The 16,614-nt window shown below is 47.5% G+C and overlaps 1 protein-coding gene across 3 annotated transcripts in view; it reads left to right on the plus strand.

Moving 5' to 3' along the window:
• RNF216 (ring finger protein 216) overlaps positions 1–16,614 on the plus strand; it is a 146,570-nt gene that overhangs the window by 70,677 nt on the left and 59,279 nt on the right. The gene's annotated exons all lie outside the window — the stretch shown is intronic.

Here is a 16,614-nt window from a genome sequence, read left to right on the forward strand (position 1 = left end):
ATGAGAAATAGTTTTCCTCTTGAGCATTTCACAAGTATGTCAGTCAGCAAGACGGTCTCGTAAACAGAGTTCTTTTAGGCTCAGTACCAAAGCAAACCACTGTGTGCATTTGGAATTTAATATCAGAGATGTCAGTGTTTTTAGAACCTGTGCTTTTACCTTTTTCACTTAAATGAATTCCCGTTATGACATCGTTTTTTCAGCTAGGTGGCTAAACCAGCCGTTAATCCTTGTGGATTGCTTATGTTTAAGAAATGAGCCACAAACTGATTTTTGGCCCATGTGAAACTAAGGGCATCTGCTTCCTCATTGCAGTGTCTTTGCCAGTAATCTAAACTCCGGTTAGATTTCCAGGAACTTGTCACTCTGAGATGAGGCGTTTATATTAATGCATTATCTAGAGGCGGGCTTGAATGCCTGGAATCATTCCTCTAAAATCCCTGAAGAGAATAAGATACTGTATCTTTGATGAAATGGGGAGAGAGTCTTTGTTTCATTGATATGATGGAATGCTTTTGTCAAGGCCCTCAGCCCCTGTGTGTTTGCAGATAAAGGATTCATCAGTTTGTTTTCAGCCTGGTGCTTTTAGGAATGAATTGAATGTGTTTGGTGTGGGACTGCAGAGTGCCAGATAAAAGGAGATTTGAAAACGATGCATTTGGAATATTTATTCTGAGGGTCAGAATTTCCCTGTTGAGTCTTCTGTACTTTTCCAGAATCCTAGCTTTGCTCCATAAATTCAGAATTTTGTACGTAGAACTTTCCAGAAAGGTAGCCAGAGCTAGAAGGTGGATGTTTAAGACTATTCATGAAGTAAGTGCCAAGGGAGGGAGCCCTATCAGGTGGTCAGACTTTAGTGGAAGAACTGTGAAGGACCCCTGGCTGGGTGTTACTTAGTGTAACCAAGAGGGTGAGCGTGGCTGGACAATCACACGTCTTTTCCTGGTGTGGCTTGTTTTTCTGTGTCCTTCTCACCTTTCTTTCCTGTGTTTCTCTTTTCTTTTCCCTACTCCTCTTTTTCTACTGTTTCCAGGCCCCATCCTGTCCTTTGTAGCATTCAGTGTTATTGACTCCATGGCAGTGAAATATAAACAGAATTCACATCTGCAGTGAACCAGTTTATTGCTAAAAAACCAGCATCTGCGGCTGCCTACCGTAGCTGGATGGCTGCGTGAAGAGAATGTAAATGAGCCCGGACCAGCTGTCAGTGCCAGGGCAGCTCCAGCTGTGACAGTGGACGCTTGGCACTTATTAGCAGCACTATAATTTGAGGCCCAGCCAGTCAGCTGACTCCTGTGCTGAGCACAGGCGTTTACATTTATCTGGATCTGAATGAAGCTTGATCCTCTTGCTCTCACTGTCAGGGAGGATCTTTATTCAGGAAGTTATGTTGACAAGAACCGAATGTTTGGGTAACAAAAGGATCTTTTTTAGTCCCAGAGTAAGCGCTCATTCTCTGCCATGGAAGTCCATGCTTCATCATGCAAGTCCACAAAAGAGGTGGGGTGAGGTGGGATGGGAATTCTCTCCCGGGGATTTGGCATGCCCCTGTTCACAAGGTGAGTCACTTCCTTCAGAGCCGGAGGGTTCCAGCGGAATAGTTTAAGACCACAGGCTGCGTGGCATGCAGGCATGTTGGGTAGGTGCCTCTCGGGGCTCTCAGCTCCCGGCAGTCCCCCCAGCCACCCTAAAAAGTGACCTCTGAGGTGTGGAGTGGAGGGACAGTATTTACCGAATGATGAGAACCCAGAGGGAGGCCTCCCTGCCTCAGACACAGTCCCAGAGTAGATCTCAAGCAGCATCCCTGTGGGCTGCCCTCCCGTCAATCCTGGAGCAGAGCTGGCATCGTGGCAGTGAGGTTTCAGAATCTAACTCTGTTTTTAACTTAATACTTTTGTTATTTTCCAGTTTTTAAAATCCTTCATAGCGAACAGCATAGTGAATGTGTTCATCATTGGTTTCTTGATCCTTGGAAGATTTTGGTTGACAATTACACTTCATTATTTAACATCTTCACACATCTAACACTGTGACTAGAGAGCCTGGTTCTTTCAGTGGATGTGCGTGTGTGTGTGCGTGTGTGTGTATGTTCCCAAGAAGAATAAAAACAACAAGAGGCAAATATTGTTTACCTTTTTTCCTATACTGCCTTCCCAGTAAAAGTCACATAAAATACGGTGTCTGCTGTTGTTTGCAACACTTAACCTGAAAAGGAGAGAGAGAGATCTACTCAAGGGGAGGAAAGGTAAAATGTGTACATGGGAGGGGGCTTGCCTGGCAGGCTCAGTCAGTAGAGCTTGCAACTCTTGGTCTTGGGGTTGTGAATTCAGTCCCCATGTTGGGTATAGAGGTTGCTCAAAAATACAAAATCTTGGGGTGCCTGGGTGGCTCAGTCCTTAAGCGTCTGCCTTCGACTCAAGTCATGATTCCAGGGTCCTAGGATGGAGTCCTGCATCAGGCTCCCTGCTCAGCGGGGAGCCTGTTTCTCCCTTTTCCACTCCTCTTGCTTGTGTTCCCTCTCTCGCTGTCTCTCTCTGTCAAATAAATAAAATCTTTTTTAAAAAATACAGAATCTTTAAAAGTACATACACACACGGCACCTGGGTGGCTCAGTTGGTTAAGCGTCTGCCTTGGGCTCAGGTCATGATCCCTGGGATCATGTCCTGTCAGGCTCCCTGCTCTGCTTCTCCCTCTGCCCCTCCTCCCACTCATTCTCTCAATCTCTCTCTCTCAAATAAATAAAAATCTTTATACACACACGTATACACACGCGTATACACACAGGTTAAACAGAAAAGCTAATATAAACAAAACAGGGTTTTTTTGTTTCCCCTTAGTCCTGTGGGAGTAGTTTTTATTCCTGTATTTAATCTTTTCTGTCCCTTGACACTGGACACTGAGCAGTGAAAACAACTGCCTCCCCTTCCTGGCCTGCCTTCGAGAAGGCTGAGAAGATGGTAAGTGGCCACCGGCGGGGCAGTGGGGTGACCCCTCCAGCAGGCCAGGGCAGCCCTCACGCTTCTCCCCTGGGAACTCTGGTCGGCGCTGCCTCTCCAGCACGCAGAGGAGCGCATTTCAGAGCCCAGGCCGTCCAGGCAGGCTGAGCTGTCAGTGTGGACTTGGGTATTCGCCCATTTCCTTGACACCCACCCCACCCCACCCCACCCAGGAGGTGTGCATGACTCTGCCTTGCCCCCAGAGAGCATTGGGGACTTCTTTTCTCACCCAGGGAAGCTGCTCTAGATGCTTAAAATGTTGCCATCTTCCAGGAGACAAATCACAGAACTCTCGGTTCCGAATGAAGAGGCTGTGCGTTCCTCTTTGTCAGCAGTGCTGGGAACAAGCACTTGTGCTGGGCTTTATCAGGAAGTTTGGAATTTGGAGAGTTCTCTGGAAGGCCGCTGTGTGAGAAGCATTCACTGGCGTGCGGCTCTGGACCCAGCACTGAGCTGGGCACGCCGTGAAGCCGCAGATAGGGAGGCGCCCGAGGCTGCTGCCTGCGCTGCGGCTCAGAAGACAGCCTGGCGTCCTGGAAAAGACAAGGGATTTTGATGTTAAACCAGCTCAGGCTTTCGTTCCAGCTCTTCTGCTTCTTGGCTTTGTGACTTAGGGTAAATACGCCCCCTCCCTGAGCCACAGTATTTAAATCTGTAAAATGAGACCAGTTGCACCTACCTCACCGACCTCTGGGGAGAAGTCAGTGGCGTGTTTGGGTGTGTCTTAAGGGGGGGGGGGGGGGAGTAAGCGGGGACCGCGGCAGCTCCGGTGCCTGGCACATCTTGGGTCAGGGAACGAACTGCCGCACAGGGAAGGTGGAGACTGACGCCAGCAGTGCGCACAGGTGAGGAATTCCTAGAAAGGAGGAAATTGTCCCATATTTCTAAACTCTCCCTCAAGAGTGTGGAATTCCCCTAAGGTGGGCAGATGTAAAGTCCCATTAGGGACCAAAAGATGACTTCTCGCATACCTTAGCTTCTCAAATCACGTACTCAGAATACTCCTTTCTCACTAGCGTGGCACAGTGGAAAGAGGATAGGTTTTTTTAAGCTAAATTTTGTGCTAATATGTTCTGTAAGAAATGACTACTGTTGCTTTAGCCCTCATTGTTCAAGTTCAGAGAAGGACCTGTGCTTCCGTGGGGAGAGCCATGTCCTGATGAAGGCTACCTGTGCCCTACGAGTCTCAGTTTTTGGTCCACAGCACTGCTATGTCCCTCCTTTTGGGTTTCTCGTTGATTTTTTTTTTTTAATACCTTTCTGAAAGGATTGACATTTCAGGGAATATTTCAAGAGATGAGTGTAGGAAGGACCTAGAAAAACAATAGTTCGTTTTGCTAGAGAACCCAGAATTAGTCACAGTGAAGATAAAAATCCATGGTTTGTCTCCATGACACATGGGTTATGTTTTTTTTCTTTCTTTTTTTTTTTTTAGATTTTATTTATTTATTTGACAGGCTGAGATCAAAAGTAGACAGAGAGGCAGGCAGAGAGAGGAGGAAACAGGCTCCCTGCTGAGCAGAGAACCCGATGTGGGGCTCTATCCCAGGACCCTGGGATCAAGACCTGAGCGGAAGGCAGAGGCTTTAACCTGAGTCACCCAGGCGCCCCTGTTTTTTGTCTTCTTGGTAGGTGCATATCTTTTGAGTCTCGACGACCCCACCCACCCCCAGTGTGGCAGGCAGGCCCGGAAGTCGGGGCTGCTCACCTTTTCACTGTCCTTGTAGTGAAAGGACATACCTCCTTGTCTCTCTTTTGTTGTTTGGGTTTCTGCTAAGATATGTTGTCTGTGGTATGGAAAGAGACTGTGAATTTTTAACAGACTTGGATGGGCATGTTATTAAAGCTGAAAGTCTAACCCTTTCTCATGGTTTCTGTGGCCACCATGAGCCATTGCTTATCAGACTCACCACAGCCTAGCCCTGTTCACAAACCATATGGGGATCATAAGCTCTGAGTGCCTATCTTTCTGGAAACCACAGTTACTTGTTTAGTGCCTTCATATGTTTTGTTAAAATAACTTAATGGTTTTCTTGTGTGTGCCTGTGGCCTCATCAAAGGAGAGACGCATTTTGATTCAAAATCTTTAGAAATCTCACGTTAAAAATCCCTCAAGAATTGATGTCTACAAAATATCTTTTTATAGTCATTTGCCTTCCTTTTGTCTTTCCACTAATTGTGTGACCAGGTGTCAGCATTTTATTTTTTTTACTTTTTTTTTTTTTAAGATTTTTATTTATTTATTTGACAGAGAGAAATCACAAGTAGGCAGAGAGGCAGGCAGAGAGGAGGAAGCAGGCTCCCCGCTGAGCAGAGAGCCCGATGCGGGGCTCGATCCCAGGACCCTGGGATCATGACCTGAGCTGAAGGCAGAGGCTTTAACCCACTGAGCCACCCAGGCGCCCCAGGTGTCAGCGTTTTAATTTAATTTGTTTACTGGTTCTCACTGCAGTGTCCTTGGAGAAGTGTGCCTGCGTCACACGTGCATGTGTGTGGTGTGCACGTGTGTGTCGGAGCACAGAGCCTTCATGTCCCCTCTTTGCGTTCTCAGCACAGAGCACTGCAGGGCTTCCACCCTTGCAGGTAGAAGAGAAATTGTTGCTATGGTAATAGCACAGGCATGAAAACACCCCATCTCCCTGTGGGGGTGTGTGTCAGGGAGGAGGAATGTGGGCAAGGAAAACAGGAGCAAAGACGAATACTTAAAGCACAGAGCGGAGCTGTCGCAGGGTGGAATTTCTCATGTGTTCTGTTGGATTCAAGGTCATTTTCCTATTGCTGGGTAGTGCCTGAGCAATGTAAATGGCGTTTGACTGTTCAGTGTCCTCCCTGACTTGGAGACAAACATATAGAGAATGAGGAGGGCCTCTTTCACCCCCGAGGCTGCATGGCCCTCTCCCAGACCACGATTAGAAATGCATGTCTGAAAAAAAAAAAAAAAAGAAATGCATGTCTGTATCTGTGGGCCAGTTTACTGTTCCGAGTGAGATTAACTGCGGGGACCCAGAGCCCACTGCCCTTCATCTCCACGGTAACAGGCTCTGGAGCCAGCCCTGCCATTTCTTGAAAGCGAATGGCAGCTGCGTGCTCAGTATCTGCACCACATACCAATGCTCCTTGAGAAAATGACCTTGGCGACTAGGATCAGCGCTGACAAACTGAGTCCAGCCTGCTGAGTTCAGGGTAAGAATCACAGCCTCGGCTCCTGCGCCATTCTGTCAGAAAGAGCAAAGGTGGTCCCGGTCCTGTGAGGTGGCGCGTTGGCACCTTCAACAGGCAGATGTTGATGGGCCTGCCAGTGGAGCTCTTACCAGTAGCGTCTTTTAGGGACTTTCTGCTCCTTGTCTGCTCAGTCACAGCTAGCAGGGGACATCGGGAGTCAAATCCAAGCCTGCCTTACTTGGTATTAGGTGGTTCTGGGTGTGATTTGGGTATGGCTGGCTGGTGTTAAGAGTCCTTGTCTTTTAGAGATACAAACTGAAATGCTTATAAATGAAATGATACGTCATCTGAGATTTGCTTTAAAATTACACTGGCCAGGGTGCCTGGGTGGTTCAGTGGGTTAATAAGCTTCTGCCTTAGGCTCGGGTCATGATCTCAGGGTCCTGGGATCTAGCTCAGCAGGGAGCCTGCTTCCCCCTCTCTGCCTGCCTCTCTGCCTACTTGTGATCTCTCTCTGTCAAATAAATAAATAAAATCTTTAAAAAATAAATAAAATTACGCCGGGGGGAAAAAATTACACTGGGCAGGGATGTCTGGGTGGCTCATTTGTTAAGCGTCTGCCTTCAGCTCAGGTCATGACCCCAGGGTCCTGGGATGGAGCCCCGCATCGGCTCCATGCTTGACAGGAAGCCTGCTTCTCCCTCCCTGTGTTCCCCTTCTTACTGTCTCTCTCTGTCAAATAAGTAAATAAAATCTTCATAAAAAATAAATAAAATTACACTGAGCAAGAGAAGATGGGAGAGTAGATGGGGTACAAAAAGCTAACTGGCCCTGAGTTGATAATTATTAAACCTGAGGGATGGGTATGTGAGGACCCATCACTCATGTGTATTGCTTACACTTTTATATATTTAAAAAGTTAATTTTTAAAACATCATATTGAAAAAACCTAGTTTCACTTGACTTTTCTATATTTGTGTTCTTACCTACTTTGTTGCTTTGAAGGCATCTCACTTTGGGGAACTGCAAAGATCTGTACTTAGATGTCCAATTCTGTGGCATGGTCACTTTTTTAAGAGATGAGGGAAATTTGTTACATAATAGGAAAATGTTAACAGCTCTTTGTGGGAAGATGAAAGGGCTGGTCATCTTGGAGGAGGGAAGGCTCTGTGTGTGTGTGTTTCTGTCTATGGTTTCTGTATTTGTACAAGATTCTTCTGTAGGAGTGGTCATGACTTGGTGTTTTCCAGCTTCCCTGAGAAAAAAAGACTTCAGCTACCCAGGAGGAAATCCAGAATGGATCACTAGACCATAATATAACCAGTGAAACAGGGTCTAGGAACCTGGGCCCCTGTGCCAAGGCCCTGCTGGAGGCTTTTGGACAGCTTTGGATAGGCTTTCTCTGGAATGACTTCCAGAATATGGTGCAGCTTCGAGGCCAGAGAAGAGATCAGATGACCTTTTGGGTGTCCTTCCAGTCCAAAGTCCCTGGTTTCCAATACTGGGGGATTTCAAACTCATGTTTGTATTTGCTTTCCAAAGAAAAATAGGCTGAGAGTTTCTCAGATCAAATCCCTATAGCCTCATAAAAGCACTTTTCAGTTTTATTTCATCAGAAATTCATATGAGAAAAACGTTTTAAGTTTCAAAAGTTCCCTATACCTGAGAAGCTGATTGAGATTGTAGCCCAAAGAGAGTGATGGAGGCCACAATTTTTTCTTCTCTTGTCTTTGACTGCAGTTTGTCCTTTCCACTTATTCTCCCCTCTTCAGTGAGATTTTGCTGTTCAGACATCTCCGGTTGCCATAATCCTCTTGGCTCCCAGGCCCTCTCACCTCCCATAAAAAGCCTCTTCCTCTTCTCTCCCGAGGCCGGCCCCCACTCTGACCTCCCCTTAGCTCTCACAGCATGGATCATCTCTCCAGGCAGACTCCTTGCCCCTGAGCCCTTTGTCACCATGGCCCTGTCAGCTGTGCACCGCTTCCTTCTCCCCTGCATTCTTCCCTTGGACTCACTCCTTCCTAAAACTTTTGCCTTGCTGTCTTAGCTGCTCCCTCAGCGTAGGCTTATGCCAGCACAGGCTGGTTGGCTTTGATTGGAATTTGGTCATTCATTCAGATTTTTATTGAGTATTGCTATGCCTCAAGAAATACAAAATAGGTAGCCACAGCCCTACACTGAGATCTGGGTCAAGGGAAGCCAACTCCTTGTACAGACAAGCTAAATAGTGAGATGTAATGGGAACTGCTGGAGAAAGCCAGAGGAGGGAGAGGACAGTCACTTTCATTGGGCGCAGTCTGGAAACACTTTGTGAAGAGCTGGATATTGGCCTGACAGAGTCTTAACGGGACCTGATAGATGCAGGTAGACCAGTATTCCCAGCCAGGGAGTGACGCAGACAGCTGTTCAGGGGTCAACCGGTAGACATGTGTGACAGAAGAAAGTCAACCAGGAGGATGGATGGACTCCAGCTCAAAAAGGGCTCTACAGAGTAGAGGCCTGACTCTGATTCTGGACACACCAGAATTGCAAGCCTCATGTAGAGATGGTATGATCAAAGTGCTGGTGGGAAGATGGATCTTGTACAGACACAAAAGAGGGCATGGGGGGTGGAGAGAGATGGGGGGGGTGGCAGTGGGTGGCACCTGGAACATCTGGTTGTTTCTGGTGACCTAGCGGCCTGAGACCTGGGGATGCACAGTACTCTTGTGGTCCTTGGTTAACAAAACCTCCAGTCCCAAAGCCCATTTGTGCAGTGCTGTGGACGTTTGCTAGCATTCTTTTACCCTTCTCCAGGAGGCCTCGGTGGGAGTGAATTGGCCTAAAGAAACCCCAGTCTTGGGATACCTGGGTGGCTCACTTAGTTAAGCGTCTGCCTTCGGCTTAGGTCATGATCCCAGGGTCCTGGGACCGAGGCCCACATCGGGTTCCTTGTCAGCAGGGAGCCTGCTTCTCCCTTTGCCTGCTGCTCCCCATCTGTGCACTCACGCACATGTTCTCTCTCGCTCACACTGACAGGTAAATAAATATAATCTTCCCAAAAAAAGAAAGAAAAGAAACACCAGTCTTCTGAGGGCTGACTGAGGGGCCAGAGGCAGACGGTCCAAGGCTAGCAGTGGATCCTGGGCGTACACATGCAGGAGGCCGGCTGGCCCTGGACCACACACACCACCCACACCCCACGCCCTCCCCGCCCCCGTTGGAAAAGGAGGGAGGTAGAAGGGATGCTGTGGTGGAGGGGTCTGCAGTGCCGGCCACAGGAAAACCGGACATTTGGCCCCTCATTTAGTGGCTGCTACTTTGCTCCAGTTCCATGCCAACGTGGTTTTCTTAATCCTTGGGTGCTTTAAATATGGAAGAAACCATGTAACCATCACAAGCTTTTTCCCACCCATTTGAAAAAGGCTTGTTTTCCAGCCGAAAGCTTGTTGGATAAGCTTAATTTTTCTCACTCAGATAAGCTTAATTTCCCTAACTCCGATGTGCATACAGAGAATTGCCTAATTCTCCTTTTGCAACATGTTTTCCCAGCTGCTGGGAGGCCTGTTTTTTTTCTGTGAACCTCCTGACAGAAATGCAAACAATTTAAGGCCCTCTGGTACCAACTGCTGTTTATTACCCCAGGGACTTGAATATTGGTGTGTTTTCCCAGGAATGTATTTATCTGGAGCTGGTGGCTACTCCCCCATCCCTCTGAGCCTCGCAGGAGACAGGGATCAGGCTGGCCTGGGCTGGCCTGGACTGGGCTTCACCAGCAGCGGCAGCTCCTCCTCTGAGCAAGGTCACCTCACTGCCCAGCTTCAGTCCCACGGCCTCGGCCTCCTTGTGCAAGGAAATGAAGGCGTTCCTTGCATGAGATCTGATTGGAACTGTGTTTTCTGGGCCACCTCTGCTTAGATCTTCCAGCAGAACACAAATGGCCTTTTTTATACCTTGTTTTGTAAAAAGTGCATTTCCACCAAAATAAGGCTTGACACTGTTCATAAATAAACACATCCCTTTGCGGGCAAGGCAAGGAAGGAATGCGTCTGGGAGCAGTTTGGCGGGGGTTTGCTTTTCCCCTGCTGAATGCCTGGTGTGCACTGTCCATCCAAGGGTGGCTGAGGGGAGAATGCTCTATTCTGTTGCTGCCAAAACCACAACAAATGACAACTTTCCGTTCTGTCATCTCTCTCGGCTCCACTGCTGGGCAAGCAATTCATTTTTCTACCATAAAAGGGCAACGAAGCTTGTGTAGAGCCGTGGCGCCTTCTGCACTGCAGTGAGAAAGCAGAAGACAGCCCGGGAGAGAGCACGGCTATGCATTTGCTGTGCGCACCTCCTGCTCAGGCCAGGCCGCAGGGCGCTGGCAGCAGTGGAGAGCAGGGCATGGGAGCCGTGCTTTCTGATTGGGCATAGTGAGGTCAGAACAGGCGTGGCTGTCCTTAGCATCTCGTACTCATCTAGTGGGACACATGAATGTGTCGTCCAGGGCTGTGCAGAGGAACTGCTCCAGGCCTGCCCAGGTGGTTCTATAATACTGGCATCTGGTTTTCTCGATTTGTAATAACAGGCGCCGGATTTATCAGGGGACCTGGGAGATCATATAGCCCCGACACCTTCCTTGTATGGATAAAGGGAAGAGGTTAAGTGCAAGGTTCACGTAGTTTGAGGAAATTTTCCAACTTCTGTTTTTCAGTTATACGTGGACTCTGGATTCAGGGATAGTTCTCTCATCGGTATATGTCCTCTGTTTGCCTTCATTAGTTGTGAGCCATAGAGACCCAGACTAATAGAAATATCATTCTTACTTGGTGGGTGGCTGTGTCAGTCAGCCAGGGCATTCCGGAAAGTATGTTTTCTTTGTAGTGTTGTTGGCTATAAAATTCATGGATCCTTTAGGCGATTATAAATAAACACTGTTCAAAGTCAGTATAGTAGGTAGAAAGCAAACATTTAGCTTTTTTGGTAACAGTAGAGTGGCTGTAGAATTCCTGCCCCATAAGCCTGGTGAAGAAACCAAAATAGGTTTCACAGTGAGCTGGAGCCCCACGCCACAGCAGGGCTACCAGCATAGACCTCTACCCTGGGCCTCTGCCTTCTCGTAGAGCAGCCACTGCCCTAGAGACAGCAGGTTCCCAGGTTGAGCTGAGAACTGTCCCCACATCTTTTTGCCTAACTCCCCTGAAGGCTTTCCTATAAAGAGCTAAGGTTTGTCATTTACACTTACCTTAACTCTTTTTTTTTTTTTAATTTAAAGATTTTATTTATTCATTTGAGAGAATACACGCGGGAGCCGTGGCAGGGAGAGAGACAAGCAGACTCCCCACTGAGTGTGGAACCCTACGCAGCGCTCTGCCCCAGGACCTGAGCATAACCTGAGCCGAAGTCAGACGCTTAACCAGTTGAGCCACCCAGACATCCCTACCCTTACCTTAACTCTTAACTGCACATCTGATTTCATAGTGGATGCTGGAAATGAACCAGGCACATTCTTCAGGGAATAAAAACCATGTCCAAGAATCTTGCTGATCTGGAAATTTGGGAGGAAAGCAAGGATTTTCAAGTTTAAACTTTATTACCCCGATAGTACTGGTGGTCAGAATAGATTCTCAGCTCACTGGCTCAGCATCAAAAGTTAACTCAGAAGTCATTCTTGGAGGAGAGTTACACTGAATAGAGATGGCAGAAACAAGCTCAGTATGAATGATTCAGGATCACATTCCTAGACCTTGTTGGAAACTGTTAAGATGAGCTTAAATCTTACCATTCCTGCAAATAAAGCAAGTGGGTAAGGCTGTGGTAAAATGGAGCATTTACACAATTCTTTTTTAGCATGACCTAAGTTCTTTTTTTCTCAATAGCATAAAACTAAGTATCTTAATCTATTAAAGAGCTAATTGGTATATTTTCCCCTGGTATTTCTCAAGATCTTCACTGCCCTCGGAATAAACAGAATAATGCCAAAAGAATTTGTCTCCACTGCCTGTCTCATACAGTCTTTCCTTGTAGAAACCTTTGTTCTGTTGTCAGCAGCAGCAAGAGAATTCCATCTTACAGAACACTTACTCTTATTAAGTGTAATTTTTATCAGACTAATTTCTCAAGCAAATAGCATTTCCTTCTTGGATAGAGCCTCTCCCTCCCCATCCATCACTGTCTACGCATGCCTGGGCGTCCTGGCCATGTGGTGACCAGCTTAGAGACATCAGTCTGCTCACTTCCTAATTTGGTCACAGTATGCTGCAGGCAGCCTTGCCAAACTTAGAAAAACACAAACACAGGGAGTAGCTTTGATACAGCAAAGGGGGATTTCCTCTTATCAGAAGTCCTACAGTTCGCCTCTTGCTTCCTCTAAAAAGAGGAAGTGACACTTGGGAGGTTATAGCTCACCCTGAAGTTCCCTCTTTAAGCCTTCTCCTCCATGCTGGCCTCTGCCCAGCTAGTTACTGCTCTTCCTTTCCTCAGCCTTCTTAATGCTTCTCAGCATTTGCAGAGTCTAATTTTATTCTTAAGGAATTTTAAGGAGTTTTCCACTTGAATGTCTATCAACGGGAAACAGGTTAAATACGTTTGGGTGCATACACCAGGGGATGGCAGGCTATTTCTAGAAAGGGCAAGAGAGCAGACAGTTTAGGCTTTTCCGACTACACAGCCTGTGTCATAGCTACTCCGGCTTGCCTTTGTAGCACACACGTAACCCTAGACGGTGCGTAAATGAAAGAACGTGGCTGTGATCCAGTAAGATGATGTTTATAAAAACAGGCAGCAGGCCAGATTTGGCCCGCGAGCTCCAGTCAGTCAACCCGTGGCATACACAGTAAGATTTAAAAGGATGACGTGGGTCCAGTAGTGCCAACACAGAGCTGCCCCAAGATGTTAAGTGCAAAAAGCCAGGTGTAGAGCAGTGGGTGGGTATGGTATCTTTATATTTGGGTCTCAGATGAGTGGAGGACAGGTGTGCTGACATGTACGGAAAATCCATGTGGAAGGGCAGTTTCTTGCACTGGTCCTCAGGAGGTGCTTCAGGAGAGGCCCACGGAGGTGGGGGAGGGGGCAGTTGGTCTCTCTTACTTTTTCAGTTCAAAAAATAATGTACTCATTTTCATCAGCCCAGACAACTCCAAAATTTTAAAGCAAAAGGATTTTGTTCTGTTGGTTTTAAGGGAACTTTAAAGGTAGAAATGTGATTTTTAAACTGTGCTTATGTATGTTCAACCCCGTAGCCATTTCTCCTGGATTGTTGTGAGGGCTGACTTTACCTCCCTCAAAAAGAGTTAATGACCTCACATTATAGGTGAGGTGGTGGGGTTTCAGGGTAGGCGGAAAGAGCTGGAACTCGGCAGCTCTGCCTTCTCACTGCCCTTTCTGCAGGAGCCCCGTCTACAGCACGTGCCCAGGAGCTGCTGGACAGTACACAGCCAGTGAGAAAACCGTGGCCCCAAAGTCAGCCCTGTGGGGATAAATACAGCTTTCATTAGTTACCATTCAAGACTGCTTCCAGCTGCTTCCTTTTCCCACAGAGACTATTTCTGACTCACAAGTAAGAATGGGTTCTGATTCACCTAAGCTTTATGATGACCAGTTTTAAAAATGTCTGCCCTTGATTGTGAAACTAGCAGATGAAGTTGTTACTTTCCTACTACGAAAAACAGCTCACTTTTGGTATGTGAGGGACAAATAAAAGGTTTAATAGCAAATCCTTCTCTACTTAAAAGACAGTGAAGCTAGGAACAGCTCAGGAGTCACAGATAACGGTCAGCCTTGCTGTACGGCCCTTCCCCCACCTACCAAGCAAATATTTCTCAGATAGCTGTTCTGATCCTTTCCCATGCATAATCTGCAGGCTTGTGTGTGGTCATTCAGTTCTTTCTACGAAGCTCTTTGCAGGAAGGTCGGATATGGTACCTTTGGAAATCCCCCTTGGAGCCATGGCGGTGTGGGGGATTTGCAGATGCGGAAGCAGTTGTAACAACGCAGTCTTGTCTTCCACGAGGGAGGGCCTGGCTGCCAAACCCGGGGCCTGTTCTGCATCACTTGTCTTGACTTTCCTTTAAAAGCATTAAGTGGGAAGGTACCAGTTCTGCTGAACAAGCAGGCATTGCCTTTTATGAGAGAAGTCATTTAAAACATCGAAAATATGTTTGAAAGATACTGGTGTACTTTTCTCTGACCTCAATTTCATACACTAGTAACTCTCCCGAGCCGGAGACTTAGCACGACACACTCCCTGCCAGGTAGCCAGAGACATGTGTCCCCTTCAGAAGAGGGAGCAAGCTCGATCTAGGACACCAGGAAGTTGCGCTTTGCCATATGTATTGCCCTAATGGGACTATGTGTGTTTCAGAAAATAGATTTAAATCTCTCTTTCTGTATCCTTTTCTCTCTCGCTCCCTCTCACAGACACACATCCTCTCCTCTTCCCCTACCAACACCACCTGCACATCACCCACCACCACACCCCCACACAACACACACAGACACATACACACACCCGCCTCTGCTGTAGTTTCTCCATTACTGCTTTTAACCTTGAAACCTCTGTTGCACACTTACGCATCCATCCTGTTCCTGCTCTTGCATTATTAATGGGCCTGGAGCAATCCAGCCAGAACGCTGACATTACTAATTACTGCTTATAACCGAGAAGTAAGGAGCAGGGAGTAAAGTGGGTCACAAGACAGTGTCATAACAATAAAATACTGCTGTTGGGCAGAATTGCTTGGTGTCTGTGCTCTGCTGTTCGGGGTAGAGGTGGGCTTTCACCACAGGCTGACCCGATAGATCCTGCTGGCAGGAGGGGGAAATAAGTGCTCTTCACCTCGGTCACCGCAGGCTCTCGCTGTCTGTGCACAGGGTTAGAGAAGGGGATTTGTTTTGTATTAGTACGTAAAAACCTCCAGAATGCTTGCTCTAGCCGAACAGCACGGTACTGTGAGCCAGAAGGAACTGCTGCCGAGGGCTGGCTTTGTCCTCCCGGGGCCACGTGCTGTGTGCCCTGTGTTTGCCTCAGCCCTTCACCTCCAGGTCTGAGTCTGCTCATCTGTTAAGCCCCCCTCCAGCCCGACTCCTTGGCGAGTGTGTACGCCTCTGTGCGTTCATCTGTGCTCTTAGAAGATGTGAACTGAGGGGGCCCAAACGCAGGAACTGACCCGACACAAAATACTGGGTGGCGGAGCATCCTCGGCGGAGGAGGGCCCTGAATTTAACTCTGCCCTCAGCTAGCCAAGGCCCTTCCCGCCACCTTTGCTCTGTGGAATGAGGATAACACCAACCCTGCTTCTCGGAGGGTGACCTGTCTGTGGAAGACCGGTTGACAGGCCCGGTGGGAGCTCCAGTGGCAGGTTCTCTCAGGTGAGGGCAGCATCTCCTGCGCCACAGCCGCTGAAGAATCTCAGGCCTTTCATGTCACCTGAGAACCTTAGCCAGAACCCCCCTGGCTCCTGAGAACACTGACCGTGTCTGCCAGAGGAACAGGAAATAGAAAGGGGCTTTAAAAGATGCAAGTAAAATAAAATACAGACTTATCTTTCTGGAACTATGTATATTTAGATTATTTTGGGGCGCCTGGGTGGCTCAGTGGGTTGGACCTCTGCCTTTAGCTCAGGTCATGATTTCAGGGTCCTGGGATCAAGCCCCACATCGGGCTCTCTGCTCAGTGGGGAGCCTGCTTCCCCCTCTCTCTGCCTGCGTCTCTGCCTACTTGTGATCTCTGTCTCTGTCCCTCTCTCTCTCTCTCTCTCTCTCTCTCTGTTAAATAAATAAATAAAATATATATTTTTTTAAAAGATTATTTTATCTGTGTACTATCACGGGATTATAGTCCTGAACTAGATTTCTTATGCTGTAGAAATGTTGCTTGTAGAAAGTCCAGAAGGAAAGGAAAACTACTTTGAAACAATATTTTCTATTTGTTTAAAAGTACAAAAGACCATTTTGAGAGGACACAGAGCTTAGACTTTTCTTAAAAATGGCTTCACGAAAGAGGAATTATTGATCACTTGACAGTAGAAGTGAGAGGAGGTAGGTTTCTAGGTGCCCTGCCTCCAGGTCTTGAGATGTTTTGCCTCTTTCCTTTTTTGCCTCTCTTTCCTTCTTTCCCTTCTTTTGTTGTTGTTTTGTTGTTGTTGTTTTGTTTTGTTTTTTTTCCTAAAAAATACTACAGATGTGGCCACAGTTGACTAAGTATTGGGGTGAGTCATAGTTCTCAAAACAGAAAGTAAATCCTGTCACTTTTTCCCATGTGTCCCATACCAACCAGGTGCTTGAAGCAAGCTGTGTGGAAGGGCAGGCATCCCGAGGTGGCACTGCCCTGCGGTGGGCTCCCTGGTGCACGTGCGCACTGATGGCCGAGCCCCGCACCGGGAACTTCTGTCTCCTCACCTTGCCCTCCTGTTCTTCCACAAAGGGAAGGAGTCATGGCAGAATCCTCCATACCCTGAGCTTTTCGGATCCTCTTGATGAAAAAGGGCTATTT

This window comes from Meles meles, chromosome 21 (assembly GCF_922984935.1).
Source record: "Meles meles chromosome 21, mMelMel3.1 paternal haplotype, whole genome shotgun sequence".
Classification (NCBI taxonomy): domain Eukaryota; kingdom Metazoa; phylum Chordata; class Mammalia; order Carnivora; family Mustelidae; genus Meles; species Meles meles.